This window comes from Macrotis lagotis, chromosome 5 (genome assembly GCF_037893015.1).
Source record: "Macrotis lagotis isolate mMagLag1 chromosome 5, bilby.v1.9.chrom.fasta, whole genome shotgun sequence".
NCBI lineage: Eukaryota > Metazoa > Chordata > Mammalia > Peramelemorphia > Peramelidae > Macrotis > Macrotis lagotis.
Window position 1 is genome coordinate 178,405,759 of NC_133662.1, and position 16,389 is coordinate 178,422,147.

Genomic DNA, 16,389 nt, shown 5'->3' on the forward strand with positions numbered 1-16,389 from the left:
AACTTTAAGAATGAATTAGTTTTCATTATTCTGGGCAAAATTTTCCTGAATAAGTAGAATTACTTTTGAAAATTTTCAAACTAAACAACATATGGAACCAAGTCACAAAATGTGGCCCAAACAACATGGCCAGAAATATGGGGCTTTGGGAGGGGTCACATTTCCCTCTGGCACTAGGGAAGCTCTGCTGGGTATAGAATCGGGAAATGAGGACAGCATATGGCTTATTCCCCCCTCCCTCCAGTATAATTCCTGCTAAGAAGTATGTTATTCTTAAAAATAAAACCTACATACACAAAAACAAACAAAGACAGGAGTCCAAGTGATATATTGGAAATGAGAATCCTAAGATCTGAGTTTGTGTCTCACCTCTACTACTGAGGGAGAGGAGGAATTAGTATTTCTATGGCATCTACTTTGTGCTTTCTAAAAATATTTGGTCGTCATAACAACTCAGGTGGGGAAGGTACAATTATTATTATTACCATTTTGGAGCTGAGGAAACTGAGGTATTTCAAGGTTAATAAGTAACTTGACCAGGATCACAGGATTATTGAGTATTTGAGGCTGAATTTGAAGTCAGGTTTTCCTGACCAAAGGCCTAGCATTCTGTCCATTGAGCCATCAACTGCACATTAACAGATGCATAATTGTGTGTACTTTAACTACATTGGACATCAGTATAAATTGTTCTTACACTTCTACTATATCTATTTCATAGAGCTGGAAGGATTCAATTAGATATTTGGATGAAGGGTCATTGAGAATAGGGTTTATTGCTCTATGTGGTGGGCTAGACTTTGAGTGCAAATCTGGCTTCAGATACTTAATACTTACTTACCTATGTGACCTTAGATAAGTCACTTAACCCTGACTGCCTCCCATTTAGAGCCATCTTCCCTAGTCATGATTCCTATCTGTTCATTGAACTCAAATGACTCTAGAGGAGAAAGTGAGGATGGAGACTTAGCACAGCCCCCTTCCCCCCTCCCCCCCCAACCCAGTTCCCTTGCTTATCATGGCTTCACCTCCCTGATATTACAGTCTTCTTCAAGAATGAAAGATAAAACAACTGGGAAAGAAGAGGCTCTGGATTACTTGAATTTAGAAATTCTGAGCTGCATTGGAGCTAAAGTCCAGTATGCTAAGATGGTGCCAATAAGAGGAACACCTGAGAATAGGGTAGAGGCAAGGAAGCCAGGCTGCTGAAGGAGAGGAAAAGCATTTATTTAAGGCAAGAGCAGGATGAGGAGTAGATATTTTTTTTATGATCTCCATATTAGATTATCTATCTGCCTATGGATTAACAAAATGACAAAGACCTGTGTAGTGATCAGTACAGGTACCCTGGATTATCTTCAATTTATAATTTTTATGGTGGTTTGTGTATTACTTTCCTCTGTTGACTATAAGTTCCTTGAGAATTGGGACATTTTTTGGTATCACTATACTTTCTTGGTATTCCCAATGCTTAGTTCAATTCCCTAGTACAAAGGAAGCAGCTTAATAAAAGTTTATTGATTATTTATTATAATGTGAAGCTTAGTATTTGAAATTATAACATACTATAACTTGGTCTTATTGTGGGTTCCATGAATGTCCACAGTAGGGATTTTGACATTTTTTTAGTGTCTAGTTTCTTATTAAAAGTGAGAGAAAAATATCTACTTTAAAAATTAGATTATTTTAGGACTTTTTTAGTTTCCTTATTTGTTCTAAACCTGTTCATGGAGCAAATAAGATAATAGTAATATGTAATAATAGGCACTTTATAAATCCTTGCTCCTTCCCCTCTATCCCCATGTGAATTGAATATCAACTTTATTATTATTTCTTATTATGATAACTCAATTAATTGTTTAAATATTAAACATCAAGATTAAATATTAAAACAATATCATTTCTTATATAATTAAATTATATTTAATATTGTGCTCTTTTATCATAAGAAATGTCATCTAAATATTTAAACTAAGTATGGATTAATGATTATTATAGCCATCTTAATAGCTGGAATATTAATATTATATTGCTATAATATAAACATAAGGAAAAATAAAATGTAATATTTAAAATAATTATAATCATAATTGAAATATAAAATATTTATTAAGTAATATTTTATTATAATACAATACCATCATATACAATATTATTATATGAAAGAATAGTGTTAATTTAATATTTAATCTTCATATTTAAAACAATTATATAATTATAATATGACATAATAATATCAAAATTATGCTACTTTCATTATGGTGGTGAAAAGCATTTTTGAAACACTATGTATTAGGCATTGTGCTTAGTACTTTGATAATAAATAATGATGTGAAATGTCCCTAGATAAATAATAAATATATATATTATGATTCTATATCTATATGTTAAATTTATCATCTCCTTTGATTCTCATGGTGACTCTGTGCAATAGGTCTTTCCTTGTTTAAAGATGATGTAGATATTATAATTAAAAATTAAATGAGCCACAATATTAGTGAGAGACAGAGCAAGGACTCACACTTGGTACCTTTGTCTGCTATACCATGCTCTTGGTACAGATTGTTAGGCTCTTCTGTGGGGATTTCACAGCAATTTGTAGTTTGGGAGTTGTTTTCTAAATTTTAATAATTTTAAATATAAAATTATTTAATTTAATTAATAATTTAATAATTCTTTCCCAGTGACATCCAGAGATAAAGATTGTTTAAGTTTCTCTGCCTTCTCTTTGTGATGGCCAACATGGACAGAAAGCTATGTATTGTCCTTGATGGTAATGGGTGAGTTAAACATCATTCATTAAATTTCCTTTTCTGTTATAAACACCTGTCTGAGGCTTCTCCTGAACTACCCTCTTTGACATTCTTTTATCTAGCTGTGAGCAGGAAGCCTTTGAATTCTTTAATTTTGCATAACTGCAACCAATTCCTTAGCAACCGACCAATATAATCTATTCTCAGTTTTGGTGCCATAATAGAATCCTTCTTTGTTTTTTCTCTTTTTCCTGGGAAGAAGAAATGGAGGGAAGGTGAGGTTGAGAGAGAACAGTTAGTACTTTCTACCCCTCTTTGCCTCCCCTTCCTCGATATATTTATCTGGTTAAAAGAGCAGCTTGATGTCATTGTAGATAGAAAGACTGGGCTTGTGTGGTCCTGGGCACATCACTTCACTTTGCTTAATCTTATTTTCCTCATCTGTAAAATGGGATGAATTATAGAATGCACCTTCCAGGTTAAGCATAAACTGAGACAAAATGTGTCAAGTGGTTTGCATTACTATTACTCCTATTACAACTATTAAACTGAATAGTTAGAGGAGCCTTAATTATAAAGTGGGTAGGGTGAGAGAAAAGGGAAGAATAGAAAGTTTTACTAGTTTGTTTTTGATAGTCAGGGTTAGGTAGTGAAACAGTAAGTTAGAGACAGCAGACCTGAGTTCCATCTTGGCTCCATTATTTATTACCTGTGTGTTATAATGGAACAGTTGAAATAATAATGATTCTAGAGTTAGAGATTCTGGATTCAAATCTTATCTGTGATGCTTAGTCCTGACAATGAGTAAATCACTCACTCTTCTTGGGCCTCAGTTTCTTCCTCTGTAGGTCTGCTGGTCTATGACCTTCTGGACCATTTCAACTCTCTAGGCTTCAGTTTCCTCATCTCTTGAATGGAGGTCTCTGTTTCCTTGTCTATTGAATGAAGATGATCTCTCAAGTTCTTTCTAGTCCTCAATTCTCTCATCAATCCTTAATGATTCTCAAGTCTCTTCTGTTAGCACCAGTTGTATTGCAGTTTTTCCTTTCCTCAGAAGCCTGACCTAATTTCTCAGTGCTCCCGAGACAACTCAATGTCTCTTTTATATCCAGCAGAAAAGAAAAAAAAGTTCCTCTTGGAAAATTCAGTTGTCAGAATTAGAGAATGAAGTGAAACGGCACAATGATCGTGACCCTGTCATTGATGGCTGACTTGAGAGAACTGTCCCTCTCCCAGGGTCTTCACAACCATGGCCTGGAACCATATGGCTGCCTACCATTATGAAGGAAGGTGGGGTGGCATGCTCTTCTCTGCTTAGTAGGAAGAAAACCTGGTATCCTCCAGTGGCTAGGCAGAAGTTCACAAAGAGCCGCAATCACTCTAAGACTACTTCTCCCTTTTCACCTACCCTTGCCCACCTCACCCTCTCAGCCTCCCTCCCCTACTGCCCTCCAGGTTACTGGTAGCTTGAAACTGATGATCAGAAATTCATATATAACAAGGTTTGGATATCATTGCTATTCAAAGGTTGACAACTGTTTTTGGAGAGAAACACAAGGCTCCAGGGTCTTCTCCATGTTCAGCCAAGTGTTCAGGTATACATGGGCAACATGTTGGCTTCTTCTTGGCCTGGGAATCCACTCTTCATGGTTCAAATACAGCATCCACTCAGTGGGTCCACCTCTTAATCTTTTTCTCACTCTTTCTTCAGGAGTCTAGATCTGTACTCTCAACACGCTCAATTACAAATTTGTGGTCCATTCCCTAGCTCTATTTCCCTTCACTCCTATGGGGTGGGGCAGTCAACCTTGCTGTTTATCAATCAAACCTTTAGAATTGTCTCTGGGAGAAAGAAAAAATTATTGCAGATAGCAACACTAAGGCTGACTCCTTCCTGTACTTTTTGCCTTCCTACATGATTCTTAACTTTAATTCCTTGATCATTCATACTTCAGATTCCCACTTTAAGTTCCTCTTGGTTATGCCCCTGGCTTCCCACTGATGCTGTCCCATCCTCTACTACAGCAGTCAGCCAATCAGTTGACAATATTTTATTTTTAAAAATATTATATTAATCTATTTTTTAACATCTTTTAATATCTTTTTAACATCATTTTTTTAACATGTATAACTTTACCTCCCCCTCCCAGAAAGCTGAGTTTTATAGCAAAGAATATTTTTTAAAGAAAAAGAATAAAAAGAAAATCAGAAAGGCCAACTAATACATCAAAAAAATATCTATTACATTCAGTGCTCCAGATTGGAAGACCTCTGACCTCTACAGAGGAACAAGGGATGGTATCTTCTCATATCTCTTTTTGGGGGTCAAACTTGTTACTTGTAATTTTACAACACTGATTTTCAATTACTTTGTAGCTGTTCTTTCTATTTTATTGTTGCATTGGAGCATTTTCCCCCCCTCATATGGTGATATATTTAGCTTGTGTTTCTTCCCCTGAGAACTGCCTGTTCACATCTTAGCCTATTCATCAATTAGGTAATGGAACTTATTCTCATAAATTTGAATCATCTCCTTAGATAGCTCAGAAATAAAAATCTTTACAAAGAAACTTGTTAAAAAAGATTTTCCCTAGTTAATTATATCCATTTTAATCTTAGTCTTATTGAATTTGTCTATGCAAAACCTTTTTAATTTTATGTAACCAAAATTTTCCATTTTATCTTCTGTGACACTCTCTTCCTTATTTGGTCATGAAATTTTCTTCCATAGACTAAATAGGAAATTATTCCATGTTAATCAGATTGGTTTATGACATGATCTTTTGTATCCATGTCAGATGTCCATTTGGAGCTATTTTGGCATAAAGTGGTCAAAATTAAAGATAATAAAGAATAAAAATGATAAATGTTGAAAAGGCTGTGGAAAAACAGGCATAATTATGCATTGTTGGTATACATCTGAAAAACAATTTGGAATTATACTCAGAAAATTACTAATCTGTATATGTATGCCTTTCGACCAAACTAGACCAATACCAAAAGAGATCGAAGAAATAAGCAAAGACCCTACACATATAAAAATGTTCATAGCATCTCTTTTTGTGGTGGCGAAACTGGAACTAGAGTGATGTTCATTGAAGGATGACTGATTAAGTTATGTTAATATGAAAGCAATATAATATTACCATAGCATAACAAATAAGGACATAGATCATTCAGACTTTGGAAATACTCTTATAAATTGATGTGGAGTAAAGTGAAAGCCAGAAGAATGGTTTCTACAATAACAAAAAGACCAACAATAACTTCTACAATAAAACAACAAACAACTTTGAAAGTGGTAAGGTCTATTATTAAAACAATGACCAATCAATAATTCCAGAGACTTCATGATGAAATATTATAATTGATTTACAGAACAAAAACATACACATTTTTGTATATAGTCAATAAAGGAATTTGTTTTTCTTGACTACTCTAGTAGCTATAGGGTATAGATGATAGGTTTCTTCTTCTCTATCCAATGCTAAGTCCTCACAAAATGCTCCCAGACCAACCAAGGTCAGACCGGGTGGTAGAGGACACAAGATCTTCTACTGCTATGACTGCCACTGACCTTAAGACAATAATTAGCTATGGATTGGCATGGGACTTCATTCCCTGGATCTTGGGGAGGAACTGGCTATTCCGTTCAATTCCTATATGTTAGGCCAGAAGTAATGTTTTGTCATGGACAAAGGTTTCACCTTGCTGTCAGAAATACCAAGATTCCAATCTGCAGTCTGCTGTTGGTTTAACAACAAGCTCTCTAAAGGAAGGAATGTACTGGAAAATGTTTAACAACAGACTCACTATAAAAATGTGCTTATGCACACAAACAAAACAATGAGTAAAGCCCTGATTTGTAGATATTCCTTGATTTCAAAGATATTGATGTTCCTACTTAAAATGTAATACCTTGGTTCTTCTTGGATTGGTAAGAAGTGATTAGCAGATCTCTGACCCCAAATACCTTTCTTCTGATATCTAATGGCTGACAAGATAGGAAAACCATTTAATCTCTTGGTGGTCTAAGCAACACTTTAAGATGGGGTGAGGAGCCTTCAGCCCTCAAGTCAAATTATAGGTCTGATGCTGCCAAGGCAATTGCAAGAGAGATTCAAAATTCAATAAATCTAGAAGCTTTTTAGGGATGAATTAACTAAATGCTTGATTAGCAGGTGAGTAATGTTATAAATATCCAAATGGCCCTTGGCAGAGAAAAGGTGGCTCCACCCCTGATCTAAAACCTTAAGTGACAGGGACTTGCTCATCTATATGGATATGACTATCTTTTCAGAAAGTTCCTATGTTGATGAAATAAATAGTTTAAGAGTCTTTCCTTTCTTCCCTGGTTTCCTATAGGTAAAGCACTAGAGATAGAAAAACTAAAACAAAATTATCCTGGCCAACAATAGGGAGTAAATTCAGTCAGCAGTTAACTGGCAAACTTACATGGAAGAATATCTAAAGAAATCTACAGAAAATCTAAGAATCTGAAGGCTCTTATGTACGAAATACTAAGCTTGGGAAATTAGAAAATGAAAAATATTATAGCTGAAAAATTATGTCATATCTCTCTACTATTCCTTTCTCATTCTTATTTTACAAAGGAGGAAATGAAGCTCATAGAGAATCAATGATATGTGACGGAAATGGAGGTGCCTTCTTAAGAATAATTGTTTTACAACTTGGGGTCAATTTTTTTTCCTATACTAGTGCAGTTTCAGTTATATAATAAAAACTAGTGGGCAAATTGGATTAATTTGACATACATAAAATTAACAGGCTACTGTTCAAGATATCTATATAACTATTTTATATAAAGAACAATACTAGCAGTACACTATTTTAGAAAATTGAAAATAAAACTTGAAGTTCATGTGAACAGAGCCTTCTGCAGTATAAATTAGTCACTACAAAGAGTTCTAAAAGCTATTGGTGAGGGATTATATGCTTCTGTTATATGTTACTGGTAGTGGGTTCCTATACTGCACTTCAGACTCTTGAAAACAAGAATACTGCATAAATAATAAAAAAGACTATTGTTCCACAAGGTAAAATACATTAGGGGAAAAAAAGCATTCCTTAAAGACTTGTTAAACGAATTCCAGTTCTATGAACTTCACTAATTGTTCCCATTTTTCACTCCTATGTATATGCTTTAGCGATACTGCTATTCAAATTACCTGAATACTTTTATGAAGCTTAAACAGAAATGCAATAGAAATTAAATAAAGAACTCTTCAGCAAATGGATGTTTTAGGAAAGGAACAATGTAGAAATACTATAATAATATTGCTCATCTAGACAAGGAATTTGAGAGATGTTTATTTTAAAAGCTGAGAAGGGAAAATGATCACAAGGCAAAGATTAGGAAAATGCAAGAATACAATGGATTTGGTATTGAATTCCTATGCAGCTGACATTGGAATAGTCACAGACTGTACAGTAACAGTGAGCTAGCTGCCTCCAATGTCTATCTCCCCCACTACCTTATCAGGGCATCCAGGGCCCTCTCCAGTCCTTCTGGTCTTATCTTGCCACTGGGCTCAGATGGCTCTGAAGGAGAAAGTGAAGCTGGTAACTTTGCACAGCCCCACTCATTTAAATCTAATTCTCATATTTGTCATGACATCACCTCCCTGATATCATGGTCCTCTTCCAGAATGAAGGACAGGCAACAGCAGCTATCTTGAACTCTGTCTTTTTATGGATGGAAGATTAAAATAATAATAATAATAATAATGCTCAGGTGAGCACATCACATCAGAAAAGTTTGGTTTCTTGTCCTCTGTCAACCTAGTAAAATAAATTTCAGTACTTGAGAGGCTCTTATATATAAAATACTTTATTTGAGTATAATATATGGCCCAGGGGAATTCATTAACAAAAGAGTTATTTGAAAAATAACTATTTGTAAGATAACATTTTCTTACAACAGGAGAATTCACATACTTCCTGAGATTTTTTAGTTCTAATTTTTTTTATTGTAATTCTACTTAAGAACACACCAAACAGAATGAATGGTGGTGACTTCACCAATTGCCTACCACTCCATCATAATGTACCCTATTTCTTATATACAATGGAACTACCATATTTAATTTATGTATCTATTCTAATATCATTTATTATGTTATTTTCTCTCTGACTCAGGTTGTAATCTCTTAGATCTGTAGTCTTGAATTCAGATTGGATATTCAAACTTCAACCACCCATTTATACTACTCTCTAAATCTTTATTTCTTTTCACAATGTCTTAATAATGTAATTACTTATTTGTCTGGACAAAGCGACAAAGAGTTGTGCAACAAGACTGGGAAGGGGGACTGCAAGAAAAAGAGCAGGAGCCCTGAGTTTGAGATTCTCATTCTAGACTATGGGGAATTCCATTTAGTTTACATTGTAGAGTATTTAAGCTAATCGATATGCAGAAAGCACTTAATAACTGATGCAGGTGATAATTAGAGGAGAAAATGATAGATATTTGGATTGTGTGGTATTGCTTTCTCTTATACAGGCCTTATATTTGCACTAAGATTTCTGGGACAACTTGGAATAGAGGTCAGGAATCCTACTTTCTCTAATTATCCGTTATGCTCTTATATCCTCTAATTTTAAATGGCTTAACAACCGCCCCTGTGAACTCAAATATGTTTTGTTATAGTATAATAGTTCTTTAATACATTATTTGGTTACACATTTCTACTTCCAGGCTGAAATAATTTTTGTCTTTCTAGACTAACAGATTTATGGCATCCAAAGGGTCTCACCATTCCACATCTATTTTTAGGATAAGGTAGGAAATACTAATATTACATAATAAGAAGTTAGAGATAAAGTAAAATGTCAATCTATGTGGGTTTTTTAAATTTGTTTGGCTCCAGTTTAGACAGAAAGAGCATAGTGATATAACTATTATTTTCAATAATGCATTTAAACTGTTTAATTTATTTATTTGCTGTTTGGCTCTTAAGAGATCAATATCTACATTTTAGCAAACTTCTCTCAATATTAGCAATTTCTCCTGTTTAAGATATCCCCAAATTCCCAAATTAACTATATAAAGCTAATTCTTAGTCAGTCCTTTACATAATAATAAAAGGTGATCTAGATTAAATAGGTCTGAATTTAGAGATTTTTCTATAGAATATTGAAGAGGAACCTTTCTACAACCCATATATGCACAGGATTTTTCCATTCCAGATGAGGTAGCAATAATCATTAGCATGATAGGTGCCTACCATTTCAATCTTCCAGCTAGAAACCTCTCCATGGATTAATTATTCTTCACTGTATCCTGGTAGAGTGTGCCATGTTTAGAAAATGGAGATTAAACTATTTACATCCTCTTGATAAAAATGATACCAAAGATCATTTACTATTAATTAATGTCATATCCCACTGGGGCCAGTACCATTTGCATTGTATGTCAATACCAATAACACAAGAATATGTACAATTTTCTTTGAGAAAATGAAAGCTTATGGAGAAGATAACAGGAGAAAACAAAATCACTTAGGTGAACAGTTTAGGCAAAAGTCCCTGCTTACATAGTTTGTGTACTTCACAACTGAACATTCCTCCCCAGAAAAATAGTTAGTGAGCATTGAAAAAATTCTTGGATTCCTTTCCTTAATCCAGAGGAAAAGATGCACATTATCCCCAAAACATTGGCAGGAGATGGAGAGCCAATTCTCTTTCTAGACCTTCTTTCCCCTCTCCTGATTCTCTTATTCAGAGAGTTGTACCATTAAAATAGCAGGTGTTCATCTCTAATAATACTTTCTCTCTGCCCAAGATGGGGACTTCCAATTGCTTGATCCTCCACCATGTTTGACCTAGGACATTCATGCCATACTGAAGTCAGATGAAATCCAGAATATTTCTCACTGATCAAATATCCCTGGTCTTGGCCTTGCCCTTTTCCAAAGTTGGTTTTGTTTTTTTCAACTTCAACTGGTTTCCTAGCTCTTGATTCCTTCTACTTACTTGAGAAAGCTTCTCTTGTATCTCTGTTCTTTTGATTTCCTTACTCTCCGTTCACCCCAACTTTAATCCCACTGCTAACTCCTTTCCTGCCCTAATGCTTATGATTCTTAATTCTGATTTTTCCATGTCATATTCCAATACTGATGACTCCCTTCTTGATTCTCCATGCCATTACTGAACTTCCTATTATCTCTGTTTCTGGTCTCCAGTCACCCCAGTTTCCAGTTTATTTTACATACCACTGACAAAGCCATTTTTCTAAACAAGCTCTTTTATCATGTTTTTTTCCCTTACTCAAGAATTGTGTGCTGATTGCCCTCAGAATTGATATAAATCCTTCATCCTGGATTTAGCCAATGCAGGTCATCATCATCTATGCAACTTTTAGTATTCAAGAGTACTGAGAGAAGAGGTTAATAGATTTGTTCAGATTTACACAGCCATGTAGCAGGAGTGAGAACTGAACATAGGTATTCCTGGCTTTGTGGATAGTTCTCTTTCCACTCTACTATTTCTTTCAAAGTACAGTATAGAACAAAGGAAAGATAACTGGAGTTCCCTAAATGAATAAAATCATAGATCTGGTTAAAAGTTCAGGATAATTATTAATCCTATTGTTGTTCATCATTATTACTGACATCAATGGTTGGTTTCCTGAACACCTTTTCTCAAAAATCTATTTTCTTAAATAGTCATCCTCTACTCTTTTCTTAGCTAATACCTAGATCTATGAATGTTTGATGATAGCATCTCTATTTCTTATCATCACCTTTTAAAAACCTTATTGATAGCATAGAGGAATTTTATTTGAGCCATAAGTGAGCTCTTAGAGTTGAGATCACACACATTTAAGTTATTTAAGGACATACTTATTTTAGGTCAGAAAAGGAGAATTCTTAGTAGCCTCTAAATGAAGTGGGCTAAGATGCCACATTTTATCAAACCCAGAAGATGAAAGCCATTGTCTCTTTGACTCTTTAAGATTCCTTGTCATAAATATTTCTGTATCACTTAATTTGTTATGTTACTTCTAAATAAGCTATGCAGATTGGGAACAAGAGAATTATTTTAATATTTAGATGGATCTGTGATCTAATGGGAAGGGTTATTAACTCCAGTGGTGTATATAGTACTTAAGGCATGCTTTTTCATCCTAAATATTGGTATTTTGGGTATAGATGGCATAGTGAATACAGCACTAGCTTTGGAATAGAGATTGGCAGCTCAAATCCAGACTCTAACACTTACTAGCTGTGTGACCTTGGGCAAGTCACTTAACCCTGATTGACTCATATCTAGGACTATCTCCAGTCATCCTGATTCATATCTATCCACTGGACTCAGGTGGCTCTGGAGAAGAAAGTGAGGTTGGTGATGTAGAACAGCATCCTCCTCACTCAAATCCAATTTACATCTTGTCATGGCATACCCTCCCTGATGTCGTGGCCTTCTTTTAGAATGAAGGACAAGAAAAATTTCTTTTATATTTTGCCCAATGTATTGGAAGACCTCGATCTTTTGAGATTTTTCTGGATACCAATGGAGGATATAGACTAGCCACAGATCTTACTTCATTTTTTCTTGTGATCAAGCAAACTTCTTTTCCTGTTGCATAGCTTTTAAATGATTTATCCAATGTCAGTCTTCCTTGGCTATAAGTTGCAGTGTTATCACTGTTATCATGACCTTTGCACTCTGGGAAGCCATAGTGTTAAATAACTTGAAACTACATCTTGCACTATTATTGGAAGAGAAGTAGGAACTGGTTTGTGATTTCTTAAGTCAAATATCTCATGAAAGAAATGTTTTTTCAGGTCACATTTAGACTTTAGTTCTTTTTTAGCTCTAAATTCTGTAACAGTATGGCCATGAGTAAGTCACATAACCTTAATTTTTTCTTCCTTAGTTAAAAATGAAAGAGTAAGACTAATTAATCTCTTTTTCAGTACTGAAGTTCTATTATCTTATGACTATACACACCTAGATCTGTAAACTACACTTTTATTAATGAAGGCTAAGATTTGATTTTGCTTTTTGTTTGGGAAGTGGGTAGCTCAGCCATCACATCTTAATTTGGTTTCATATTCATGTATTTTCATTTATCCTCTAGCTTGTATTTATATAAATGAAGTTTTTAACTTAATCCTAGACATTTTGGTAATGACTTTTAAATTAAATCCTATTGATTTCAACCCCCTTATTCAGTTCTTAGGATGAATAGAACCTTAGATTTGGAGCTTGAAGGAACCCTGGTATTCATTCAGTCTTAACCTTATTTCACAAATGTGGGAAATGAAACTCAAGAGGTTAAATCACTTATTCAGAGTCATACAAGGATAGTGAGTGACCGAGGAAGGATTCCAGCCCAAGTCTTCCTTACTACAATCTCAGCACTCTGTCAGCTAAACCACATTGATTTAATCCTCATTGAAAATGTTTTCACATGATGCTTTTGTCATATAAAAAATTAATATTATCTTTCATGCTATTTACAAGTCTCAGATCAGTCTGGTATTTAGTTGCTCTGTTCCTTTTTTTGTTTTTTGCTTTTTTGTAAACCTAATGCTAGCTTGAAATTGACTATTTTAAATCTGAACTCAAAGAGTAACCTGTCATAACACATGGTTTTTAAAATTCCTTCTTCATTTTTTTTTCATTTGGGCCATTCATGATTTTATATTCACATATTCTTTCTTATTGTTAAAAAAATTTCAACCCGGGCAGCTAGGTGGCACAGTGGATAGAGCACCAGCCCTGAAGTCAGGAGTACCTGAGTTCAAATCTGGCCTCAGACACTTAATAATCACCTAGCTTTGTGGCCGTGGTTAAGTCACTTTAACCCCATTGCCTTGCAAAAACTAAAAAAAAAAATCAACCATCTTGTGACATATTTCTCTTTTAAAATCTCCTTTCATAAAACATACCTACATTTTCTCTGAATTATCAAATTCTGCTTTTGTAAAATTTAAGGTCATATCTGACTAACAATCAATCAAAACAAAGATTAACTAAGGATTACTGTGGATCAGGCACTATACAAATGATCCTAATAAGTCCTTGCCCCTGAAGAATTATATAATGCAATTCTATTGTATTGTAGATAAAACATTTCCAAAATCAAGTTTATATAGGAGATATATCTCCTATATTTAATTGTTTATTATATATATATATATATATATATATATATATATATATATATATATATAATTTTTTAAATTCACTAACAGCTGAGGCAATCCATAAAGGCATCTTAAAGGAAGTGACATTAAAACTGACTCTGGAAGGGAGCTGGAGTTCCAAGAGGGAGGTTAAGAGGGAGAACAATATAATCTTATGTAAAGGCATGAAAGTAAGGAATGTTGTGAATAAAAATTGCAGTAAGATTGGTTTGGCAGAAGTGTTGACTGCAAAGGGAAAGAGGGAACAATCTGCAGTCACTCTGGAACAATTATCTGGAACTGATATTTTTAAATATTGAGAATTTTAAATATTTCATCCTAAAGGCAATGGGGAGCCATGAAAGTTACCTGAATAGGGAAATTATATCATCAGATTATGTTTTAGACATATCAGTTTGGCATCTAAAAGATGGATTGGAGTATGGAGACTATTATAATAGTCATGTAAGAGATTATGAAGATCTGAACTAAAGTGGTTACAGTAAGAGTAAAGAGAAAGATATGGGAAATGTTGAGGAGGTAGAATTGATAGAACATAACTAATTGGTTTGGATTGTTGATGAGTTAAAGATGAATTCTACTTTGTGAATCTGGCTGACAGTAAGGATAGTGTTACGGTTAAGAGAAGTAAGGAAGCCAAGAAATACAATGGATTTTAGAGAGGAAAAATAATGAAATCTATTTTGGATTCTGGGACAACAGTAAGACATTAGGACAAAGCTGTTCCGGCAGAAAATTGTATTATACCCAGGGTCCCTTCCTTGGCTAATAAAAACTCTTTGATATATGGTCATTTATGGTTCTTTTTTATATCCACATTCCCAATAAAGTCAAGTTTCTTTTCTTTATTGGTCAAAAATTAGTCTAGAGTAACAATTCCCTTCCTTGTTTCCCCTACCTTCTAAGAAATGAGATCAAAAAAAATTGTTGATAGTATGCTTTTAGTTAATCAAGCCTGCCAACAAATCTCCAGGTAGTTGAAAACTCAAATCATTACAATACTGTGCTGCTATGACAGTTTTTTGTTTTTGTGTTTTGTTTTTTTAGGTTTTTGTAAGGCAAATGGGGTTAAGTGGCTTGCCCAAGGCCACACAGCTAGGTAAGTGTCTGAGACCAGATTTGAACCCAGGTACTCCTGACTCCAGGGCTGGTGCTTTATCCACTGCGCCACCTAGCCGCCCTGCTATGACAGTTTTGTAATATAAAAGGAAAGCCTCACCCATACTTTCCACTTGGTTGAATAATGTACATAAAATACTCTCATTATATCATCCTTTAAATTTTCTCAATGTTATCCACAATCATTTCTGTAGAATTCCAGATAGATGTCTACCTTCTCAACTTTAAGTATAATTTCTCATTTCTTCTATCATATTTTTCTTTTTTTTAAAAAAAACATACCTTTCCATTGCTATCATATCTCCAAATCATAGTAATAACTATAACATTGTTACTTTTCTATATTAAAATTGCTTTATTATTGCATGCTCTATAATCCCTACCTTCTTTCCTACCACAACCACTTATTTTATTATACTTCTTTTTCCTATGTTTTCATCCATAGTGTCCAACAATTTTTTTATGTGAATATCATTCTGAAAGTTTAAAGTAATCTTGAGTATGTCAGCAAATTTGCTATTAAACGTACACTTTGGTTCTCCATATTCTGTCTTTTCTTAAGAGGCTCTAGTATTACAAACCAAATATGTATATGTATATAGATAGAGATAGCCAGCTTTTAATTTCTTATAGCATAATGTAATAGTTATGGATATTTTGTGTTCTCAACACTATTTCACCTGGTCCACTTCCTGATCAGTGGCACATCTTTATTAGATGATAATGAATAAGGTCAAAATTGCTAGCATTTGCTCATGAAACTGAGCAGAATTCAATGATATCGCTGTGGATCTCTGTCATAGTGGATAGAGACAACTCTGACTCAGGAAGACCTTGATTAGACCCTGAAATTCAACCTACAGATTCCATTCTTTAAGAGTGAAAATTATAAAACATTATTATTTTACTTTGATAAAAGCCCTTTTCTGAGAAAAGTTCCACTTTTCAATGAAATTCCAGATCTGAATACCTCCACTTCCAAAACAGTAGATCTAATCCTTATCTTTATTTCCTTCCTAAAATAAAGCTGTGTCTTAAAATCTTATCTTTAAAATATTTTAAGTGATGACATTTTGAACCTTTTTTGTAATACTGCTAGTAAGAGATAAGATTAATATTCATCTAATGACTGTTATACTGGGTCTCATTTTATATTGTCATTTTAAAAATTTAATTAATTTAATTTTTCCCCTGATTACATGCAAATTTGTTCAGTCATTCCCCAACTCCTCAATAACCAGCTCCCCATCATCAAAAAAGAGCTTCTATAAATATTCTTATACTTATATATATATATATATTGTCCTATATAATTGCTGAATCATTTCACAATTTCTCCA

At 34.1% G+C, this 16,389-nt stretch overlaps 1 protein-coding gene across 4 annotated transcripts in view; it reads right to left on the reverse strand.

Moving 5' to 3' along the window:
- PRKN (parkin RBR E3 ubiquitin protein ligase) overlaps positions 1 to 16,389 on the reverse strand; it is a 2,033,074-nt gene that overhangs the window by 249,975 nt on the left and 1,766,710 nt on the right. The window lies entirely within an intron of this gene.